Source organism: Uranotaenia lowii, chromosome 3, assembly GCF_029784155.1.
Source record: "Uranotaenia lowii strain MFRU-FL chromosome 3, ASM2978415v1, whole genome shotgun sequence".
NCBI classification, from domain to species: Eukaryota; Metazoa; Arthropoda; class Insecta; order Diptera; family Culicidae; genus Uranotaenia; species Uranotaenia lowii.
In genome coordinates this window covers 242039953-242055655 of record NC_073693.1, presented here as the reverse complement: position 1 = coordinate 242055655, position 15703 = coordinate 242039953, and positions in this window count along the sequence as shown.

Below are 15703 nucleotides of genomic sequence, written 5' to 3'. Positions count from 1 at the left end.
CATTTTAGGTCAACATAAGGCTTCAACATAAAAGACTAAAAAAAGAGGTTTTGTTCTAGAAATTTCGAAAAAAAATAACAATTCGTGGCTGTCCTATATGAAATATACCTGAATAACAGTCCCATATGTGAAATACCACGGATTTGGTTACTTTTCAATGTTTCTTTCGGCGAAATAGTCTTTGGTTTATTGCTTTGAATCATTTAAACATTTTTCAACTCACTTGATGTCGAATGATGCACACTAGTTTTCGAAGGCAGGTCTGACTTTCTTAGGAATGACTTCCTGAGCGAAAAACTATTGGATGCAATCAAAAATCGTAAAAATATTCAACTTACAATGTGGAATTCATGATATTTTTTTGCAAAAGTATGTTTCTTTTTATGACAATTGCATTTAGAAGTTCAAAAATGATCAAATTTAAGTCTTAGAAAGTAGCTTGGTGATAAAAATATATTTTGTATGGGACTGTTATGCTAGTAGATTCGAAAAAGGTTTCAAATATGGTCGATTAACAGTCCCATAATGAATAAAAATGGTGCTCTCGACCTTACCAATAACCCAATTTCGAAAATTTCAGGCCTAACGATTGATTATGACAACCTAGAAACGATTTTCGTTTATGCTGAAAAAGCTGATTGTCTCGCTTGCTTATTTTTGTATATGGGACTGTTATGAAAGAAGGGGCGGTAGATTGTTGCAGCTCAACTGACTTCATGTTATATCCAAAAGTCTATTAACGTATGCGTTTATACCCAGTTTTGCACCAGGTCACAACAAGTTATGCACATTTTACTGTCATTTTTAGAAGTTTATGCGCTAAGTTTTGCATCCGTAATTCCCCAGATTTGATTTAAAATGGACGGTGGAACACTGAAGATTCTTGTGTGAGCGATCGAGGTAGCAAAACACTGACGACGAATTATGTTCGTTTTAGTATGGTAAACCTTAAAACTGGGCGAATGTAGAAAACGAATACGGTAAAAGTATCATATTTTCATCATTTTACAGCCTGGGCTGGCTATACTGAGCTCTTTGATTATTTCTACAACATTTGTGCCACTTTCTCATACTTTTTTGATCAAAGGGAAAGGATTTTGGTGTCCAGTGCTTAGCTCCCGATATAAACACTATGTAAAGCACGTCTATATTTCATTTTTTTAATCACATTTTTATGATCCCAAACACAGGGACTGGACCTTCTACTATTGGCATTGATTAAGCTTCACAATGATCTTTGCTCGAAAAATTAATAAGTTACATAGTATATGACCAGGTTGTAAAGCAACATTCCCATTATTAGTTATATCACTTAAACAATACGATACTCAGAATTTTAGTTAAAATTTAAAGTCAGTTTTGCTGTAAACACACAACAAAGCACGAAAAAGTAGTGTTTTTTACCTGCTTTGGTAAGTTCTTTTGTTTCCATGTTGTTAGAAGTGCTTGCTATCTCCATATGTGAGCGCAGTTGTTCCACCATTGTTTGTTTTCGATGCAAAAAAAGAGATTTATTGTCATTATTTCTTTCATAACTCTTCAAGGTGTTAATGGCCCACTTTGGTGTCTTCAGATGAAAGTTGCATCATGAATCGAGCTATACAATGGTATTTTTTGCAAAATATTCGGTGGTGCAGACGGTACTTTTAGACGCCATTTAAAGTTTATTTACAACTTTTCATGTTGAAGGTCATTATTTAATTTTTTTCAACTATTCTATTTGGAAAGCTGATAAAATTTCAATGCATTTTGATGTGCTATTTTATAATTTCCGTTGAGAAACAACAGAGTTATGTAGCTTTGAAAAATGGTTATTTTTTATTTACGAAAAAATCTAACCGAAGCTAACTCAAAAAATAAAAATGTTAGAAATCTGAAAAAATACATGTGTTTTTAAGTCGCAAAAATGAACCAAAATTTCAATTTTGGAGAAAATCTGAAGACCCCCGGCGCAAATTGTCAGATAATAAAAAAAAATCCCCTCAATCAAGACTTGAATGGTGGTAACTAAGACTTCTTGACCTTTCCATTTTCCAACGGATCGCAAATATTTTCTAACTTATTCGAAACCGTTTCAAATTCAAGGTGATGAAACTCTATTTCTATGTTGCATATATCAAAATGACCCGATTCTCGTTGAATTTTCAATATCGATGTAATCAATTTTCAATCGTTTTATGTGCAAGTTTCTGCACTTTACGATATCAAACAAAACGGTCACTGGTCCGATAATGAACCGGATCTTACACAATCTAGGATTGTGTACTCTCCTCCCAAGTGGTTCAAAAATTTAAATAGTTTTTATTCTAATCGAATCCTCCGTTTACCTTTCGCGATTTGTGGCTGGGAGCCAATTGAAACTTACGAGTTTACCCGACAAAACTCAGTAACACGAGACTCTTTGACCTGGGTCTCAGAGTCGGCGCGCTACTGGGCAAACTGGAGGGGCTTCGCGGGAAAAGGGCGGACCAACCTTTCACTTTACCAAGACACTTTCCTATCTGTCAGTAAAAAGACTTGATTTGTTCTGATGGGTTTTATTGTTACAATTAATTGGGTGTGGGTGTGTAGTGTGTACGTTTTATTTGGGCTATTCTGGGTACATACTATCGATGGTTTTCTCGGTGATGTTTTCCGGTGATGACGACCTTCACCAGGCCACCAGGATTGGCCAAGATGAAGGCAGAGCTCGTCTGGTGAGCGGACCTCGGCTGGACGCAGCAGAACAAAATGGCGGGGTAAGTCCTGGGTTTCTTGGCTTAACAGCTCGGAAAAAGGCGATTCCGAGCTGCGTGGAGTGAAGATTACAGGCACTTCCTTCGTTGGTGATATCGGTTGCCTCCGGACGGTACCGGTAGTTGCCAGCCCGAGAAGGGTAAGGTCTCCTTTATATTTAGAGTCAATCTATGACCCGAGACGTCCTCCTTGATGGTTATGGGGCGCACCCCAGAGGACAAAACGCTGGTCTTTTACGGTCAGACGTAGGTGAATTCCTGGGGCCACCTAGGCCGGGCGTGTGCGGTCGAACGATCGTAACCGACGACAAGAAAATTTTCAATTATTTGAAGTGTCCCTAACGGTGGGTACACTTCACACTCCACAAAGATGCACACACTTGCCTGTTCAAACAACTAATGATCGATGGCGCACCACTGATCGATTGTTGGGCTTATCTTTAAGAATCCAGCCCTATTCAAATTTTCCCGCTTTTCCCCGCTCATGCGTCCTGCTCCTTCCATGCGTAGTTGCTCCCACGTGAGCAGCCATGCTGCTTGGTACGCGGTACGTGTTCGCAGAGTGCACCCAGTAGCCCAGGTGTGTTCAAAACTGCGGTTTTAATTGTGAAGAAGTGAATGGTCGATAATCAATGTGCCGATTCAAAAAAATAAATTTAAATTTTGTAACCTACTGGTTACAAAGTTCCAGTTTTGGCCCTTTCGGACCACAGTGGCAAGGTGGCTGTAAAAAATCTGATGGCAGGGGTTTAGCGTAAAACCCAGCAATTCGGATTTGGAAAGCGGAAGCCTAGCTGAATATTTTTCCTGAATTTTATACTAATTAAACCTGAAAAAGAAATTTAATTTGATTTTTTAAATAAACGATTTCACCGATTTACACGCGTTTTCCCTTGACCAAATTTTGAACGAATCACCACCCTTTATGGGACGCTTCATTTCATTTACATCATATGTGATGTACATTTACAAAAAAATAATCGCGTTACGTTATATTTGTGTCATTAGAATTGATTGCTTTTAAGAATTCAACATTTTTTTATCCTGTAAATTTACATTAATAAATCGCGTTCGACGTCATGTAGGTAATATTAAAGGTATTAAATTTCAGTGTTGTTAAGGATTATTTTTTCCCCTTCAGGATTTTCGGAAAAATCGAAGGAGGCGAGGGGGGAGACAAAAGAAGAAATTGATATTTGTTTCCGACTAATTGTAATACATTGAACAGATATAATCTCCAATATTTATACCTACATATCTTTTAGCATCCTGTTATGCAACTCTTTTAAATTCACTTTGGTTTACGTCGTGGTGTTCCGACAACTTTAAATGCATCCGGTACTATTTTTCAATTTCACATAGTTTCTGCATGTTGTAGCGACAAGCAAAAGCAGAAAGCACATGGATAAGACGACGCATCTAGAGCGGTACCTACACGAGACATATGCTAATCCGAAAGAGTTCGATTGGGTTCCAATATGAATAACAAAGCGACCGAAAGGGCGAGGTGAGCGGAATCAAACTCCAGTCAGGATCCGATGCGCCATGTCAGGATTTCATCGCATCCAATCGCAATCCTAAAGGGGGCGGGTGAAACGTTTCGTTTCGTTTGGTGTGATCGTTTATTTGCCATGGATGCTGCATGGAGACATTCGTCAAAATATATGGGTATGATGCGATGGTACGACGAAGACGTGACAGAATGCAATATGTTTGTCAATTGTGTAAACATATGATCCTTTCAACGGTTGAGAGAATAACTGGGAATGATTCGCATTCATTTGTATTGCTGCTTGCTGCGCCGGTATTCAATTTTTGTTTCGACGACGAAACCCTTCGATACTTTCGACGAGCAGCGGAATATTTAAGAAACACGAACGTGAGGAAGCAAAATTTTCCCAGTTTCCCAGCTGTTTGCTTGACGAAAGATGGACGACGAGCTTCTTCGAGCTGCAGAAACCAAACCGAGCGGAAACATTCACATTCAGATAACGAGTTTATTTGCGGTCCTGCCCCGGATGTGAGTGAAAATCGATTTACCGCTGATCAGATAAATGGTTTATTAGTTTTTTCCTTCGCTTGCCCTTGAAGGTTCTTGCGGATGAAATGAGAAAATTTGTTTACGGGAAAGTTAGCATTCATCCTGACAGCGGAGTTTTTAATCCTAAAAGTACGAACGAACATAATCTTTCGCAGTATTTTCAATTGTTCCAAATAAAAATTATGTCTGGATGTAGGCAGTCCAAATCACTACCAATCCACACCAGAGTTTTGAATTTGACTGTTCTCGGTTTGTGATAATCTCAAAACGTACTTTTACCCGACTCGTACTTTTACCCCACCTTGCTCTAATATAAAGTTTTTCAATACGACTTCAACAAAATGACTTATCTTTGATGCAAAATACCCATTTTATGGACTCTTTGGCTTGATTGTCGTTTTTTGAAAAGTATAAAAATCAAAACTCAAATTTTAAGAGATATCTGATAGCAGATATTTAGGCAATTTCAAAATGGTATAGTTTATGAAAATCGGTTCTGTAGTTTTGATTTTGTAACCAAAACAAAAAACCGGGTCTATAAGACCCTTACCGGCTAATTGTACTTTTTTTGCTGAGAGAGCTAAATTTTAGAGCTTCTCATTTTAGGAAAAGTCAGAAAATTTCATGCATCTAGCTTTAACTGTTGTATCGCGTCGAGAAAGTACAGTTCGGGCCATATAGACCCTAAAATACTCTAAGTAAGAAGAGAAGGCCATGATTCGTTGGCAACGAACGCGTAGATATTATTTTCACTCCGTCGAGGAAAATTTCATTTTTTAATATTTTAGTGGTCAAATTGTTTCAAAACATTATAAAACAAACAACTGATGCTCTCTTTGAACGTCAATAAAGGCGCCGGCCACGTCCTAATGGTCAATGTATAGATTGGAAAAAAGAGATAGGGATAAAAGATCTATTTTGTGCATTAGGACCGAGGTTACATCTGCATTAGAGTGCCCCAAATGAATCGACATTTGAAAAAGTTATGCGCTGCAGGCTCAAATTAGTCCAAGGCCTAGTACAAGGTTTCATCTCAAATTTGGGCCAGATCGGATCACGAAAAGGGGTCGCTCAACGAGCCTAAAGTTAGAATGAGATTTTGGGACATTTTGTTCGGAAAAACGCGAAGGTCGTAGGAAGCACCGCCTCATGCAAGGGGGGTTTGCAACCCCCCCCCCCCCCTTGTTCCTACGGCCATGGGTCAAGATGATTTAACGATCATAAGAGTTTATTTTCCGGTGCTCGAAAATTATTATATTTTTGTCAGAACCTAGTTGGTTTTTATTGAAAATTTCTGTTGAGATGATAAGAAGATCTTTTTATTTTGCTGAAAAAATAATATTTAAGAAGTACGAAACTAATCATCATGAAAAATGATTTAATAAAATGCTTACTTTTGTAGAAATGCCTCGGGTGCTCGTTATGCCCTTATCTCCCCCAGTCATTTAAAAAATTAATTCATGCATGAACAGTCTAGAACGAGTTGACGAAAAGTGTTGTAAGTAAGTATCCTTCGTTTTGTTTTGATTTATTTGGTTCTAAATGAATATTTGCCAAATTTACGTTTTACCTTGTACTCAATATTAAAAATACAACAATACCAACTGTTTATTTAAGGCTCAATAATGAACTTCACTAGGTGCATTGATTATTCCTAAGATGCTCCTCGAGTTACCTTTTGATCTACCAGCCCCCAGGAATAATAATTCAATTTTCCTTCTTTCCCGGGGTACTGTTGCTGCAGATAAATGTGTATACACAAAATTTAAATTGTTTCCGATGGAGTGTGCATCTTTCCGGAATGGAGCGAGAGCCAGCGAAATGGAAACCTAGCGCAATTCATCACGTAGAGCGAACAGACGACAACGACATCAACCCGGACGGAGGACCGGGACGCTTTCCAGCAACAACGACAACAACAACAACAACTGCTCGCTCACGAATCCGATCCGTTACAGCAACGACAACAACTATCGTGATGCTGCTTGCTGTTCCCCGAATCGAATCCGGGCGAGCATTGTGGAACGATGGATTCATCCACAAAGTGTATCACGTCTGCGAAAGCTTTCCGGTCTTTTTATTTTTCTTTCCCTGTAGGAGTTCAAGCTTTTTGTTGGGATTCATGTCGTCCGGGTGCTATCTTTCGTCTGTGATTTAACATTCTTTTTTCCGTCCGCTTTTCTAGTGGTTGTTGTCAGACAGGATCCCGGGATTGATTTGCCATGTGACTTTTCCGACCCGACTTTTCGTCATCGCTGCTCGAGACAGAATACCGAAATACTGGCCCAGCTCAGCTCGAGCACGCGGATTGTATCAAAAGGTTATCATGTTGAGTTTTTATATTGTCCCGTGTATTTAACGGAAAAATTTCTTGTTTAAACTGTAAAAAAACATAAAATAAGAAATTAATTAAAAACCTCCCTGGGGAATCACAAAATACACAATCTGTAGTACCAGGCAACTTCCTGTGACCACCGGAAGTGCTCCCTCAAAAAAAATCCGTAATTATGTTCAAAACATGAGTCAAACTATCGTAAGATGAAATAATGGGAATAGAAATAGACTACGAAAAATGATGATGATCACATGGGAGAACAATTCCCTCTATTCCGATAGACATCGACACTCAACCAGTATAATATTCATACGCCGGGTTGTCTCCTGTAGTAGAATGTTAATACATGGGCCCCGGAAAGGCGTAGGATGTGGGTTCAAGTCCTACCGGGAGACAAGACGATTTTTTTTCGCATGTTTTTCGAAATCGATTTTCATCTTATCTATATAGTCCCTGAAATTTCATCTAACACAGTTGGATTCATTTCCCTACAAAAAAAGTTTCGCTGACTGAATTTTGGAGTCAATACCCATCTCTGGGTCGGAGTTTTAAAATTAAAATTAACTTTTCATGGTTAAAAACACCAACACAACCTGATACATACTTGCTACAGAGGGAAAGGAAGCACCTTCCCAATAAAAAAGTTTCACGGTTATTTTAAAGTTTTCCATCTTTCTCGCCATGTTCATTATATTCTTCATCTTGATAAAGTGCAAATGTTTGGAAAACAGCTTATGTACTACCGCATCCCGTAATAAGATCAATTAGTCTTGCTGCTTCTTCGTCAGCTCCCGCTTTCCATCCGGGGAGCGAAACGAACGAAAGCGCTACCAGGAAGTAGAATGGCTTGCCGGAAGACCAGCACCAGCAGTTACGCTGCTAGCGAGGACTTTTCTATGGGTCCTGCAGCATTAATGATGCCATATTCCTATGTCTATGTATCAAGGTGGATGTACTTACGCACGAAGATGTTGCTCATGAGCGTCGCCGGCAGGCAAAAGACAATCACCAGGACATCGGCCACGGCCAGATTGACAATGAAGAAATTTGTTACGGTTCGCATTCGGGGTGCCCGAAAGACGACCGCGATGACAAAACTGTTGCCGATCAGACCAACGATGAAGACAACGAAGTAGGCCACGCAATAGACGGCCGTCATGGTGGACGAATGCCGGTAGAACAGCTCGTATTCCTCGTACGGTCCGGTGTCGTTCAGTGGCGGCTCCACGTGGGACGTCTGGGATGAAAGAAAAAAAAATTAGAAATTTTTAAGTACCTTTTATTAATTTAGATTACAGTACAGCAATTGTAGAAAATAATTGAAAAACATTAGTTTGTAATGAATTTTTTTTTGGGCCTGTCAACTAGTGTGACCATTATTTTCCAACTTTCTTGAAACCAACCTTTCACCTTCAATCTTGATGCAATCAATGACAAAACAATACAGAAAAAGCTTAAGCTGATTCGCATAGTTCTACGGCGACATTCCAAGACCATTCAAAGTGAAAATTTTCAAAAACATTAATCATTTTGAACTGCAGAATAAATAAAACTTATGTGCCAGCAAGGATTGAAGTTTACTAACAATTTTTTTTGGAAACTGTAAAGCGGATGCATGCGCAAAATGTTCCAGAGATTTCAATTAACTACATATGTACCTATTACTTATTTAAACATTCTCGGATCGCAATGTTAGAGTCTCCGTTGCAAAACAGTTTTCTTACTTCGATGTCTCTGTCTTATAAAATTGATAAAAAAAAATTAGACTATTGATTAGGTACTGTTTCCCAGTGCTACAAAATAAAAAATATTGCTCTAAATATAACATTTCAAAATTTCATATTAAGCATTTACATCAAAACTTTAACATGCTTACAACGTTGGTCATGATTTAGTATCGCTAACATGTGATTGCTCGTTTGCCAGTTTGATACACCTTAGCAAAGCGAATAAGATTCTTAAGCCACTTTTCAGGAGTATATCGCCAAGATAATAGTAAATTTCCATTATTAATAAATAATGTTCCAAGCATACTATTTATTAATATAAATTATCGAAAGTTGTCACATCGTATGTGATAAACATTTAAAAACCTTCAAACATTCCTTTGTATTCTATTTTCTATACGATTTTCGAATTTTAAGCGCACTTTATGTATTTCAGGGCCAAAACAATTTTTAGAAATCTGTCAGTATGCACAATTCGGACCAGAAAAAAGGAGGTGAGAATAATCAAACAACTTAAAACGGCATTTTATCTTCAATAGAAATGATCATGAAAATTACACCTTTCTACCAGTATTTTTGTAAATTTCAAACAGTGTTGTCAGTTATTTTTACAGCTAATTCTAGGAAGTATTTGTTTACAATTTTAAAATTTTCTTGGAAATTTTTACTTTATGTCAAAATTTTTGGTTGAAAATCTTTTTTATCAAAATTTTTGAAGTTATAAATTGATCTTAGAAATAATTATCAGTAAAAATTTTAACAATTTGCTCGTGTTTTTTGATCGCAAGTTTTCAAAAAAAAGTAGGATAGGAGAGAATCTACTCTATAGTGTGGAAAATTTTCAGAGATGCCGAATTTTCCTTCTTAATAGACCAAAAAACACCGTGAAATGCTTTCAAATTATACCATTATTTTATTACTTTAGTGTTTTTTAGCAAAGCAAATGCTAGTTTCTTATTTTTAAACCTGTTCTAATCTCAGTTGTAATAAATAGTCCAAATAATCCAATCAAGTAAAAAGAAAAAAAAATCAATGGAAACGGTATACCGTTCACCAAAACAAACTTTTTGTCTATTTTCGGGATTAGTATTAACTAAAAATTATAGAAAAGAATTTCTTTAAAAAACTACAAAATATTAAATTATAAAATATTAATTCCTTGTTGCGAATGACAAGAAGTGTAAACTTTTTCAGGAAAAAGATAGATTCTCAAAGATTTTTAAAACGTTTCCCGAAATGTTTTGTTTCCCGGGAATTCTTGCCTTAAAATCAGACCTGACAAAATTTCAGCTCAATCGGATAAGGGGGAAGTAAAAGCGCTCCAAGTTTCCATTTTTTTACCTGAGGGGGCACTAAAGGAAATCGGAAAAATCGAAATTTTATTTTGATGCCAAATGACTTGAAAATGCTTATCTTCGAAATGATTTTTTAAATTCGCCACCCTAGTGTCCATTCTTAGTCGGGAATACCCGCGAAACAAAACATTTCGAGAAACAATTTAAAAATCCTGGGAATTCCCGAACCCGATGAGTAGATCTAAATGTCCAAAAATTACAAAACTTAATTTAAATGAGGGTAAAAACTCAGCTAGGAAAACGATTTTTCTTGTGTTTTTTGATAAATAATTCAGTTAAGAATCTTTTTTTTTGTCTAGAAAACTGACCCATGGTATTTGTGTTTCAGTTTTTCTTCACTTGTAGAAGAGAAAATTAAGAAGATATGCAGAAAAAATGCAAACCAAAAGTTGTTTTCGAAATTCGCTGTTGTTTCTACAGATTTATTAAATTTTATTAAATTAGATTTTACTATAACATGTAGACTCAATTAATATCGAACACCTTCCAGCTTCTAATGAACAACATTTTTCAGGAATTAGAGAACTGCAACGAAATAAATTAACATTCAAAAAAATATATTTCAACTATGATTAATAATAACTGTCTTATTTATTGAGTATGATTCCGTTTAGAGAACAACATTTAGGATATAATTTTATTAACCTTACTCAGCAATTTCTGCCGAAAAAATAAAACATTTTTTTTGAAATTGCAAAAATATTTAGAAAAGACGTGTTAGGAAAACCGAGCAAAACCAACCCATGTAAAAAAAACCTTAATACACTGTCAGTACTCGAAAGTGCGTAAGTCACAAAAAATTCTCAATATCATGATGGAAAATAAGTAAAAACGATCGTTGCAACTTGCCATTGATTCAGTTAGGTAATATTTGAAAAAATCGAGCGTAGAAAGTGATAAAAGTAAACTTTGCTCGATTTTCTAGACATTTTAAGCTCTTCTATGAATTTGTACTGAAAAAATGACTTCCTACGAAAAAATTGTATTTTCTTCCCACAAAAATTGCAATCATTACCCAAGTATCTTTATATTCTGCAAAAACTTATTCGTTAATTTTGACCAAAACTCACCTCAGGCGTTTAGAAATTCAGAAAATGTCAAATTCTTCACATCTTATAAGGTTTTATTTGGTTAGGTTTTGAAATTTATAAGAAGTCATCCGAATTCACATGAACATGTTCCCAACCTTACTTTTGATATTTCGAAAACACAAATTTGAACCAAACTTTTCGTAGCTTAATTTTGTTTGAAAACTCAGCATAATAGACTCCAAGGATTCCGAACTCCATGTTTACACACTTAAATGTTAAACTATTGCATATTATAATAATAATTGTTTTGAATAAAATGGATTAGAAAAAGTTTAAAACGGTCTATCAAAGTCAGTTCAGTAAAAAGTGCATATAGTAGGGTTTTGAGGTTAATCACCCTTCTCCCCATTTTTCAAATTTCAGAATTTGTCCTGTAAGTTTTATATTTTCTCAATTTCTTTCTCGAGGATTGAAGCAATACAATGTCAAGAACTTACGGGGTTTCAGCGTTCTCGATAGCCTTTAAAAAAAAGATTTTATTTTTTAAATTAGCTCAGGGGGGCGTGGAGTTCGAAAATTTAGCAAAAGGGGGCGATGAGGGAAAAGAGTTTGAAAACCACTGTTCTAGAGTGACAATCTTGACTTAGAACTAAAGCCAAAATCTCAAAATATTATCCGAGGTTCACAATTCTACTACAGTTTATTTTTTATTTTTTCCCTTATTGAAATTTAGTCCCGAATATAAAATTTCAATAACAGTCATTAGAATTAGCTTCTCAGATTGCCCAGATTTTGCACGATTTTATCAACTTTTTGCAAAATCATACAAAAATTTGCAACCTTATTTTAAAAATATTCAGACACGCCTTGATGAAGGCCAAGACCAAAGGCCTAAAATTCGGATAAATTATAAATTTTAAATTTGGTATCTTTTGACTGAAATGCCAATCAAAATTTTTAAAAACAATTGAGCTTTGGAATCATATATTTTACGCTCAATTTGTTGTGAGAATTTTATCAATATTAACCCTTTAATGCATGACTTTTTTTAAATGAGAAAATCAGCTATTGGTTCATTGAAATAATAACATTTTAATTCGAATAACACAACACAACAGGTTTGAAGTCGTTATTTTGAGTATTATAAAAGTTATGGCCAATCAAAGTTGAAAAATAATTTTTGAAATTCTCAATTAATTATAATACGATTTCGCCAATTTTTTCCAAACCTTGGCAATTGGGTGCAGGAAGGTGTTTCTGATTGATTGAGATTAAAAAATTTGTTAGAACTTGCAAATCTGAAGAAATAGCAACAATTTTCCAAACACAACTTTTTTCAAAAAAATAAATAAATTTGATTTTTGCAATTTTTTCGCATACTTTGTTCGATATCTCACACATACATTAGAATATTGCAATAAAAATACCATGGACTGATTTTTTTTAATCTCTAGAATATTTTTTGTGAATACATCACTAAAAAATTTCCACGCGTTTTCGAGATATTTGGATTTTGATTAGTGTTGTTTTAAAACAACACTATGCATTAAAGGGTTAAAATGGACGTTTTTTTTGGGAGTTTGAAATACGGTTGACTGATCTGTTTCGATAAAAAAAAACAATATTTCAATTGTCTTTCTAGAAATTTTAATCGAATAATTTGAATATTGGCGGATATTAAGGATGATGATGAAAAAATTTGGAAAGTTTAGGTCAGAATCATTCCGGATTTTGTTGTTCCAAATTACTTAAACATTGAAATTCAATGTTTGTGATCAGATTTCGGATTCTGTATTCAATTTATGGTTCTTGAATATCAGTTTGGATCATCATTTGCACAGAACCCCAATTCCGATTTTTGTTTTGCTTTTCAAACTTAAACTTATTGCATATTTAATATTCGAAACTCATAATTTCGGGATATTAATAGTGAATATTTCAAATATCAAACCATTTTTAAGATATTAATTTGAAATTTTTACTTTCAATTCTTATGCAGAATCTGAAATTTAGAAAGTTTCATAAAAATTTTCATTTAGCTTCACAAGTCGAGTTTTGAATTAATAACTGAATAACGAATTCATATTGAAAGCCACAAATACATAAATCAAATAAGAAATTTCTGGGTTCTGATACAAATTTCGCATTTTGGTTCATATCAATAGGAATTCTTAGCTGGAACTAAGATTTGAAAATCAGTTTTCAAATTCGGAATTCAAATTTTAACCTGAAGCCCGACCTTAGACGGGATCCAGATTAGGAATTAAAATTAAAAAATTCCATTCAGGTTCAGCTCGATGTCGAGTTTTTCAATCAAGATAAAAAAAGCAATGTAAGATTTTCACAAAGGATTCAAATCGCAGGAGATCGTAGTTTATAATATTCAATCAGAGTCAGTTTGAAAACACAAACCAGAATAAATCACAAAAATTGGATTAATTTAAAGATTTTGCTTTTAGAAAAATATAGATTTAAATTTAAAAAAAAATTACAGGATACTAATTATGAATTCAATTATAAGTGTTAAATTTTTGTTGGTCACAGAACTTGTACTTAAACTTCAAGTGGAAATTGAACTGAAAATATATTTTATTTGTTTCTTGTTTAACATCATTTATATTGCAAATTCTTTAAATACAAAGTTTCCAGTTTACAAGAGTAGAAAGAGTTCCGAGTTTATAAGAGTAGAAAATAAATCTTATTTGAACCACGAACTTAATCTATCACTTTTATTCGTAAATATTGGATAAATGCTTAAAATGGTCATCTTATTGTTTAGAAAGAATTAACTTATTACTTGCTTATTCAATTATACAAAAAGTTTTCTTTAAAATGATACCTTCAAGATCCTTTATTTTTAAAATTCCATATAAAAATTGGTTTATTCTAGAAAGTTAGGACTCAAAATATAAAAACACTAACAATAAATGAAAAGTAACTCAAACCTGAATAATTATATAGAACCTACATTTTTTTATTATTCTTTATCCAGGCATTGTTCAAGCCAAAAAATATAGAAACAAAATGTCACCAAACCCCCCTCCTCCCCCTCCATGCCCGGTTCTTCAAACGTCCCTGGTTGTAAATAATTTTTATCATTTTCTACCTTCTCAACTTACACAATTCAAATAATCTCTGTTAACTATTAAAGAGAAAGTTTTTCCTAAATTGACAGTTAACCGAGTGAACGGAAGTACCTTTAATTTCGCCGTTGGTTTTCCTCCTCAGTTAATTTTCTTTTCAGGTTCGTCATCCAGTCTCACAGGTAAGTAACAGGTAAGTATTCGTAATTTTCCAGCACCGATAAGTTTATTTCACTAATTTTCGTTAATCACCTTTATTTACAGCACTACATTTATTTATTAACTACTTTCCTTAATTATTCCAATTTTTACAGCTATTTACAATTATAAACTTTCACAATATTTCAACTTTAATTTTGTCGACAATCTCACTGCTCTGCTCTGCTGGTTTGTTTTGGTGCAATGTTTACTGCACGGCCGCCACTGTCGGAAAAAGAGGCCACGTTTCTTCCTGAAGGGCCTTTTATACTGGGCCTGATGAAAAGAGCGGAAATCCATCTTTTTTGTTTTCCTAGCAGCCCACTGCTGCTAACGCCTTTGGTCTTACAGCATGCCCCAGTGAAAAAACAATGAAAAATTCACTGGGCTGCTTCGCTTTCCCAGGACCAGATAGCGCCACTTTATTCGTGCACGATTTTCTCAGTGTGCATCGAACATACTGGCCCCTTCAGAAATACCCATTTCTGACAGCATCCAATTGGTTAAAAACTCGGGCACCGATGATCTTTTCCTTCGTAGCGTGTGAAAGTTGTTTACTTTTGAGCCGGCTCCTCGAAAATTTCGTCTCGTCGGTCGCAAAGTGTTGTTTTCATTCGTTTCGTCGGTCGCGGTTGTGGATTAGTTTCGTCGGTCGGTGTCGTGGTTCGATTCGTTGCGGTAGATCCTGAAATGTTAAGACCCGGTAGCACTTTCGGGGGAAAAATGAGGTTTTTTGGACAGGGACTCACCTGATCCAACCAAATTTGGACCTTGTAAAGTGCATCGTAATGGACCCGGAACATTAATCGTCATCAACCTTTCTGGATTATTCTGGATGGATTCTTGCATGATAGGACTTCAACTGACACCAGCGAAGCTCGAAATGAAAACACCCTTGCATCAGGACCACTCGGCCTTAGAATCTCGGAGCTTGGCTGCTGTTATGTTTGGATTTCGGTGAACGAGCAAAGTGTCTGAAAGAGTAGACCCGGTAGACCTCCTCAAGTGAAAATAAAGCCTTGGACAGGAACTCACCTGATCCAAAGGAAAAAGTGCCTTGTATGGTTCAATAAACTGGACCCGCCGGAAGTGTTTTGGCCATTTGATGACAATCTGTTTCTGTCGCTGATTGGTCAACGCCGGTAGTGTTTTTTGATTCTCCGGTGGTGATGCAATCGGCAACAGGAAACAAATTCAG